We start from the raw sequence: 9,429 nt of genomic DNA, 5'->3' as shown, positions 1-9,429 counted from the left end.
ATGTAAGCTCATCTTTTTCCTTTCTTCTGTTTAAAAGAAAAATAAAATTCATCTCAACTTCTGTTGGCTTCTCCTCTCTGTATCACTACATCAAAGCATGTCAGAAGATGAGAATAAAAAGGGTTATGGGAGGGAAGCATTGTGAAAATGCAGAGAAGGCAAAGTTGTAAAAGAATATCGGCATTTTTAGACATTCAGTTTTTTTCAGAATTATTAAAAATAAGGAAAGATTTTTTATTAATATTGGATTTCTAATCACTCTACCTCTAAAGTTTCCCTGAAAGAAATGTTTTTTATTTGAAAAATATCCAGACACAACCAATCGCAATAAACCAGATGCTCTGTACTTAACACATGCACAGTGTTACTACTGCCCTGTGCGACTTGATAGAACAAGATAATGAATATACATCTCTTTCTGAAATTGGTGACCCCAGACGCCCTTCTTTAATCTCTATCTGATCAGTTACTAAAACACAGGAAGCAAAGATGCCTATTACACATTTACATCTCTCTGCGTTCAAATTTACATCAGTCAAGCTTACAATTTTTCATTACCTGACTTGAGCCATCAGCTTCTCCCTTTTAACAATTAAAAGAGCTTAGTATAAGGCTCACTATTTTGACTGCTGTTCAAATGACCTGACAAAGTCTACTAAGGGGATTGTATTGATTATGTCTCTTTAAGAGTCTGAATACCAAAGTCCTCCACTATAGAGAAAGGGGATGGATACAGCATCATGGTATACATGGAGTGCTGGTCAAATGCTATATTTCTTTGATCACATAAAACAGATTTATTTTATTTAAAAGGCAGATTATTGTTTTAAAGGTTCTATTCAGTCTTTTAAAAATCTTTTCAGGGGCCGGCCGAGTGGCGCGATGGTTAAGAGCTGGCTTGGGATGCCAGAGGGCCCCGGTTCGGATCCCACATATGAGGGCCAGTGACACTGCCCTCCACAACTAAGATGCTGAACAACAGTTCAACCTGGAGCTGGGCTGCCGTGAGTCGCCGGCGACGGCGTAGGCAGCAGCCCCTGCTGCAGTGGGTTGCCATGGGCTACCGTGTGTAGCCAGCAGCCGCAGTGAGCGGCCGTCCAGAAGCCAGCGACTGATCTGCCTCGCCCGGGAAGAGCGCAATGATGGTGCCAACTTGGGCCAGTGAAGCAACGTCCTCCACAACTAGACTGAAGAACAAAACGACGGCAACTTGTCTGTTCCCATCCCCCAGTTCCCCAGCACTGTTCCCTTCCCCCCAATTACCCAATAAAAATCTTTAAAAAAAAAATCTTTTCAACAGATAACTTGGTCTCTGCTTATAAGGTTCACCCTCCACAGCATTTCAGTCTTCTCACCCAAAGGACTTTAAAATCTGATAGCCCATAAGAATGAAGCAATACCAAAATTGCCATTTGGGAATAATAAGTCTTCATTCCATTGTAGAAGGAGAATAAAACACTGTAGAGGAAAAAAAGATATCCTGCAGACATTTACCTTCCACAGACTTAGAAAAGTTCCTTTCTCTGTCCATGAAAGTTCTCCCTAAACAAAGGAAATCTAAAACTTTTAACACAAAACAATTCATGGGGCGAAGATAGAAGGTAAGGGAAGTGCATGGGTGTGTGTACATACTACATATATATTTACATTATATGCCTCTGACCGCTAGAAGTTTCACAGACCTAACCATAGCAGGGATTCCAATAATTAAAGCCCAATCTTTATCTCATCTATAGAATTATAAATCTTTGGTGAATAAAGATATCACAGCCATTACACATATTTGTATAGATTCTTAATGTTTATACAGAACTCGTGCATCTTGACTAAGTTAACATTTCTAACTACATAGCTTCCACTTCCATCCATGAAAAAGTAACTGGTACCAGACTCGCTGTCCTACCAAAACAACCATAAAACAAAACATGTAAGGCAATTGTTTTCAGGCATGGAGTAGCACAGGACTATGATCTTTGGCAGAAGGGAAACTTACAAGTTAAGTGCCATGACCATCCCCCCTTCCTACCATAGGACCACTTGAGAGGAAGATGGAACCCAGGTAGAGTGGCAATCTCACTGAGCTGAGAAAGCAGCTGGACCTTGTGGGGTGGGGGCGCTGAGAAAGAGGAGCTGTGCAAAGGGGAGATTTCAAAGTCTGCATGAGCCTTCACTGCAGGACTTCAACCAAGGACTGGGCTGCACATGCACAGGGAAAGAGTCAGCAAGACCTAACAAAGATCATCTGCTACAGAACTGGGAGATGAACTGGGAGGGAATGATGCCAGAGGCCATAAAATGCTTAGAAACATTAGAAATCCAACTAAGCCAGGGTGAAGAGACTCACTGAGTGCATCAGCATTAACTGAGACCACAGAAAGGCCACATCTTAAAAGGAAAGCCTGAGCCCCAGAAAAAGAAATGCACCCTAAAACTAAATCCAAAACTGAAGTTGACCTGCTCTAACAGAGAATTATAAGAAAGCCTGACATGACCACGAGAATCTTCCACTAGTTTAACTGTCTGCCAGAACAAAACTGAACATCGTTTAAAGGAAGATGACATAATCCAGACTCAATATATGGTATCATCCACATTTTGAGAATAAGGGAAAATGGCCCTGTCAAGAGAAAAGACAGTCACTAGAAACCAACCATAAGATGACCCAGATGTTGGAATCAGGCAAGAACTTTAAAGCAGCTGCTATTAACTAAATTTAAGGATTTTAGAGGCAAGTTTGATCGTATACATTAGGTATCTCAGGAGAGAAAGCCAATAATAGAAAAGATCCAAACAGGAATCTAGAATTAAAAAATACAACATTTGAAATGAAAAATGTATTAAATGGGATTAATAATAGCAGGTTGGAAATGAAAGAAGAAATATAGCCATTTAATATAAAGTTATCTAATCTGAAGAGAAAAAAATAAGTTTCAAAAACAATGACCAGAATGTCAGTGATCTGTGGGACAATATCAAACCATCCAAAATATTTGTAAGTGGAGTCCCAGTGTTACCAGTGCAGGGGTCCTTGCCCCTTTCAGGATAGAGATCAAGAGAGTGGGTGAAAGGGTTTGCAGAAAGGTTTCTTGAAGCGAAAGTTTGATGCACTACAAGAGCATACTCCAAAAGAAAATAGAAGTGGCTCCCCGAACAAAGTGGCATAGCGTTTTTAGGGGCCCTCAGTTTAGGGGCTGGGTTAACTTTGAGGGGAGGAATATTCATGAGTTTTCCTGGAATGGGGCAGGGAGTTCTGAGAATTATGTTGCCATCCTCTTTTTGGTCTTATATGGGCCGCTCCGGACCTGTCATGGCACTGCTGGGCGTGTTATTTAGTATGTAATGAGGACAGATCAGATCACCCAGAGGACAGCTCCTCTAACTGGTGTTCATGCGCTATTGTGGAGACATTTCCTAAATCTGATTACATCTCTTTTGCAGTTACCTCTCCAATTATTTTTGTTTTTTATTGGTGGGAAAGTGTAACTCAAGGTTGCTTCCCCAGCACAGGTTTTGGTTACATGACTACTGCCTACACCAAAAGGATAGGAGCAGAAAAGGTTTAGAAATAAGAAATATTTGAACATAAAATGGCTGAAATTTTCCTCAAACTCATGAAAAACTAATGTACTGATACAAGAAGCTCAGCAAACCTGAAGCAAGATACATACAAAGAAAAACACATTTAGGTATATTTACAGTCAAACTGATGAAAACCAAAGATAAAATCTTGAAAGCTGCTGCAGAGAAAAAAAAAAAGACACTTTACATATAGGTGAACATCTATAAGAATTATGGCTGATTTCTTATTGTAACCACAGAACCAGCTCCAACTGGCCCTATCTTCTTTCTTTTTTTTTTTTAAAGATTTTTATTGGGGAGTTAGGGGATGGGAACAGCGCTGGGGAATTGGGGGAAGGGGAACAGATAAGTTGCTGTCCTTTTTGTTCTTCAGTCTAGTTGTGGAGGACGTTGCTTCACTGGCCCAAGTTGGCACCATCACTGCGCTCTTCCCAGGTGAGACAGATCAGTCGCCGGCTTCTGGATGGCTGCTCACGGTAGGCCATGGCAACCCACTGCAGCAGGGGCTGCAGCCTACCGCCGCAGGTGACTCACAGCCGCTCAGCTCCAGGTTGAGCTGTTGTTCAGCATCTTAGCTGTAGAGGGCAGTGTCACTGGCCCTCATATGTGGGATCCGAACCGGGGTCCTCTGGCGTCCCAAGCCAGCTCTTAACCAACATGCCACTCGGCCGGCCCGGTCCTATCTTATTTCTAACAGGACCTGGAACCAAAGTTTAAGCCTTGGATATAGCACTTAAGAGTATCACTTTTGAACCTTTAACTGTTCGCTCCAATGGACCCAAAGGACTGGAACATGAATGCAGCCTGAACACTGGAACCCTTTCAGAAGTGAAGGGTCCATTGTCCAGGAAGATCTGGTGTTGAACCCCTTAAATCTTGCCCTAAACTCTGGTTGGGGAGACAGATTTGAGCCTTGCCTTCTGTCCCCTTGCCAGTCGACCCCGCAAAAACAGCTTTTTCTTTCCTCAAATGCCAGTTCCACAGTATTGGCTTCGGTGGGCATCGGGCAGAGAGCCACTGCTCGGTAACGTCATCATAAACAACAGAAGCCATGCAACAATGGGATGGCACATTGTAAAGGTTGAAAGAAAGTAAAAGCTACCTACCCAGAATTATATATTCGGCAAAAACATGAATGAAATGAAGATGGAAGGAAATGAAGGTGGAATAAAAACTGACAGAACCGGTCAGGCTGAAAAGAAGCAACATCATATGGAAAAGCTGTAGGAAAGAAAGAAGAGCATCAGAAATAGGAAAAATGTGGGTAAATGTAAACAACAATTATTCAGATACATATAATATATATTATATATAAATAATACTTTCTTCCCTTGATTTCTTTAAAATGTTGCTTAAAGCAAAGTTAGAACACGTTGGGGTTAATAATATATGTAGGTGTCATACACATGGAAAAATTACCACACAGGACAGGAAGGGTAAATGAAACATGGCTGCAAGATTACAACACTGTATGTGAAAGTCATGCAGTATTAACTCTAAGTAGACTGTGACACGTTAAGGATATTGCATATTGTAATTTGTAAAGTAACCACAAAAATAACAATAATGCAAAGAGGTATGGGCAAAAAGCCAATAAAAATATTAAAAGAGAATACTGGCAAATATTTAATTATCTCCAAAGAAGGCAGAAAAGGAAGAATAGAACAAATATCAGATGGGACAAATAGTAGAATGACCAACTAACTCCAATCATATCAATAACTACATTACAGATAAATGAACATTACAACTAAAGGCAGGAATGGTCAGACTGAAATAAATAAAAATATCCAGGGCCGGCCGAGTGGCTCAGTTGGTTAAGAGTTCGCTCAAGGGTTTGAGCTCTGAGCAACAACGGTTCGAGTCCGGCCCGAGCTGAGCGGCCGCTGAGCTGCCAACAGGTGGCAGGATGGCTCAGCTAAAAAAAAAAAAAAACCCAATTATATATTGTCTATAAAAGATGCACTGGAAAGAAAAGGATGGAAAGATGTTGCATTAATTTGTTCAGGCTGTCTTAACAAAATACTACAGATTGGGTGGCTTAAACTATAGAAATTAATTTTCTCAGAGTTCTGAAGGGCAGAAGTCCAAAAGCAAGATGTCAGCAGGTTTTGTTCCTCCTGAGGCCTCCTTCCGTGGCTTTCAGATGGCTGCCTTCTCACTGTGTCCTCAAAGTCTTTTCTCTGTGCATGTGCATCCCTGATCTCTCTCTGTGTGTCCAAATTTCCTCCTCTTATAAGGACACCAGTCAGATTGGATTAGCGACCACCCCATTGGCCTTATTTTAACTTACTTGCCTCTTTAAAGGCCCTATCTCCAAAACAGTCATATCCTGAGTTACTGGGGTTAGGGATTCAACTGGGGCTAGCCTTTCAATGAATTTGAGGAGGGCGGCACACAATTCAATCTATAACAGATATATACAGTGAAAACAGTAAACATAGGAAATATGGGCTTACTATACTAATGCCATACAAAATAGGCCTTAGATTAAGGAATATTGCCATAGGTAAACAGGAACATTTATATAAAGGGGCTGACTCGTAAGGGAAACATAAAAATCATAAATGTTTATGTTTCCAAAAACCGAGCAACAAAACAAATGAAGTAAAACTGAGAAAACTGAAGGGAGAAAAAGACAAGTGCAAATCTTAGTTGGAAACATGAACACCCCTCTCAGTAATTAAGTGAGTAGTTATAGAAGCAGTAAGGATGGAGATAGCTGAGCAACACTAGTAACAACCTTTATATAATTTACATTAATAGAACACTAAACCCAACAACTGAAAAATAGTCTTTTTCCAAATATAACTGGAATGTCCATCAACATAAATCATATGCTGGGCCAACAAATAAGTCTCAATTAACTCAAAAGTTCACAATCTTACTGAGAAACATAAATAATTGAATAAATAAATAAGTGGGGGAGAAGAGTCCAATCTCTCAGGCAGAAGAATTCCAAATAATTTATGTAGAGACTCTGTTCTCAAAGAGGACAGCATAAACTCCAACTGTCCACAATGACTTCTTTCCAAAGGACACAGCATGGAAAGGAGGGGAAAAGAGCATCTTTACAGTGGGAAAACCTGACAAATACTACCTCAGTCAGGTGATCAAGGTCAACATCAACATCAATATCAACAAATCAAATAAGCCATGCTGATAGTATGTACTTGATATGATGTGATAAAAAGGATACTTTGCTCTATGGCCTTCCTCCCAAAAAGTTAAGACCCTACCCTACTCATGAAGAAAAACATCGAATTCCAATAGGGAGGCATCCTACAGAACAACTGACCAGTATTCCCCAAATTGCCAACCAAGGTCATCAAAGAAAAGAAAGAAAAGTCTGAGAAACTGCCACAACTAAAAGAGCTTAAGTAGCCAAGAAAACTAAATGTAATGTGTTATGGGATGAGATTGGGCATTGTGGAACAGAAAAAGAACATTAGGTAAAAACTAAGAAAGTCTGAATAAACTGTGGACTTTATAGTTAATAATAATGTATCAATATTTATTCAATAATTGTAACAAGTGTGCCATACTAATGCGAGATGTCAATAATAGAGGAAATTTAGTGCAGGGAATATGGGAACTCTTGGTACTACTATCGTCTCAATTTTTTTGTAAACCTAAAAACTATTTTGAAAAATAAAGTCCATTAAAAATATATAGAGACAGAAATACAAAAAAAACCTGCAAGAGCAAAAGAAAACCAAAATAAGGAGTCCAGAAATAGACCCACACTTACACAATCAATTGATTTTTGACAAAGGACCAAAGCAATTCTGGGGGTAAGTGTTTTCAATAAATATTGCTGGAACAATTGAATAGCCATGTGAAAAACCATGAAACTCAACCATTTACCTCACACCATATATAATTAATTAATCTCAGGTGGATCAAATAAAAGGTAAAATTATAAAGCTTCAGGAAGAAAACAGAATCTCCATAACTGGGAGTAGCAAAGATTTCTTAGATAGGCTAGAAAGCAATAACCATAAAATAAACACAATAGTAAATTAGTATTATGAAAATTAACGACTTCTCATTAAACAACACTATTAAGGAAAACAGAGTTGATAACAAATAGATTGTTTATTTTGAAACAAAGTTAAAAATAAACAAAAGTATACACACACACACACACACACACACACACACACACACACAGAGACAAAGCTGACAAAGAACTTGTATCTCCAAAATGTATCAAGAACTCGAACTCAACAATAAAAAGACAAATACAATTTTAAAAAACAGATTTCACAAAGCAAGCTATAAAATAGCCAATAAGTATGTGAAAAAATGTTCCACATCATTAGTTAACAAGGAAATGAAAAATTAAAACCACAGACATACCCACGCAACGAAATGGCTAAAATTAAAGACTGATAACGTCAAAAGTTGGTGAGGTTATGGAGCACCCAGAACTCTCATACTTCGTTGGTGAGCATTAAATGGTACAGCCTCCCTGGAGAAAGGTCTGACAAGCTTCTTGTATGATGAGCACACAGTCGCACCAACCCTATGACCCAGCGGTTGCACTCCTAGGTGGTTATCCAAGAGAAAGGAAAACATATGTCCACAGGAAGACTTGTTAAAAAAAGGATTCATAGCCGTTTTTTCATGATAGCCCCAAACTGGAGGCAGTCCATGTGTTCACCAATAGAATAAATGTGGCATATTCATAGAATGGAATTCAATGTAATGATAACAAGCAAGACCTAGATTAGCAATGAGCACACCTGGAACCCAGATCTTGGTTTCTGAATGTCATTTCCACTAAAAGGAACCAGGCTTTTTGGGGAAAAAACTGATTCCTGAGACTGGGGCTGGGAAAGAGTGAGACAAGTCTGGACCATCTTGTTATGTCAGAAAGTAAAAAAGTGCTTCAAGAAGGATGGGAATATGTCAACGGAATACAAGAAGCATCTTAAAAAAGGGTTCCCACAAGACAAATCTGAGAGCATAAAATAATAATAGTACTGATTCTAAGTCACTGAATAAGAACCTCTGAGTTCATACTAACATAAACTAGTAAGTAGGGAAGAAGAGGAAGTTCTTCCTTACTGCATAGCGCCAACTTATGAACATAGAAACAAAAACAGTTAGGAAATAACCACTGGTGGCTGAAAGCTTAATGAGGAACCAGATAAATAGGAGTTTCATGGTGGACAGACTTGGTGATACAACATCATGTCCCTCCTGACGAGATTCACCAAGGACACGTCTTTTCTCAGGCACTTCAGACAAAAAGGAATCATCTGAATCTAATAATTAAGAAATATCAGGGAAAAAACCCAATTACTAGCCTGTACTTTTTTCTTCTTTTAATATCAAGGTCAAGAAAGACAAAGAAAGGCTAAGAAATGGTTCCAGAGTGAAGGTGAATAAAGAAACATGACAAGTAAATGCAGCGCCTGGTCCTGGATTGGATACTAGACTGGGGGGAAAGTAGCCATAACATCAGTGGAATAACTGACAAATTTTTAAAATTTAAAAATTTCATCAGACAGTATCATGTTGACAAAAATCCTCCAGATTACATAATAGATTGTATCAACTGTCAAATTTCCTGATTTTGGTATTTATTCTGTGACTACATATAAAAACATTCTTGATCTTAGGAAACACACTGAAATTTTGCAGGGAAAAAAGGCATGCTGTCTCCAACTTACTTTCCAATGTCTTAGGGGAAAACATACATACAACACACATACATATACATACACCTAGAGACAGAGCTCAAACGACAAGGCAAACGGGGCAAAATGTAAGCAACGGGTGAATCCAGGTAAAAGCACGCACAGAAAGGTGTTCTTTGTGTTATTCTTGCAACTTTTCTGT

This window comes from Hipposideros armiger, unplaced genomic scaffold, assembly GCF_001890085.2.
Source record: "Hipposideros armiger isolate ML-2016 unplaced genomic scaffold, ASM189008v1 scaffold_332, whole genome shotgun sequence".
Classification (NCBI taxonomy): Eukaryota; Metazoa; Chordata; class Mammalia; order Chiroptera; family Hipposideridae; genus Hipposideros; species Hipposideros armiger.
This window is presented reverse-complemented; position numbering follows the sequence as displayed.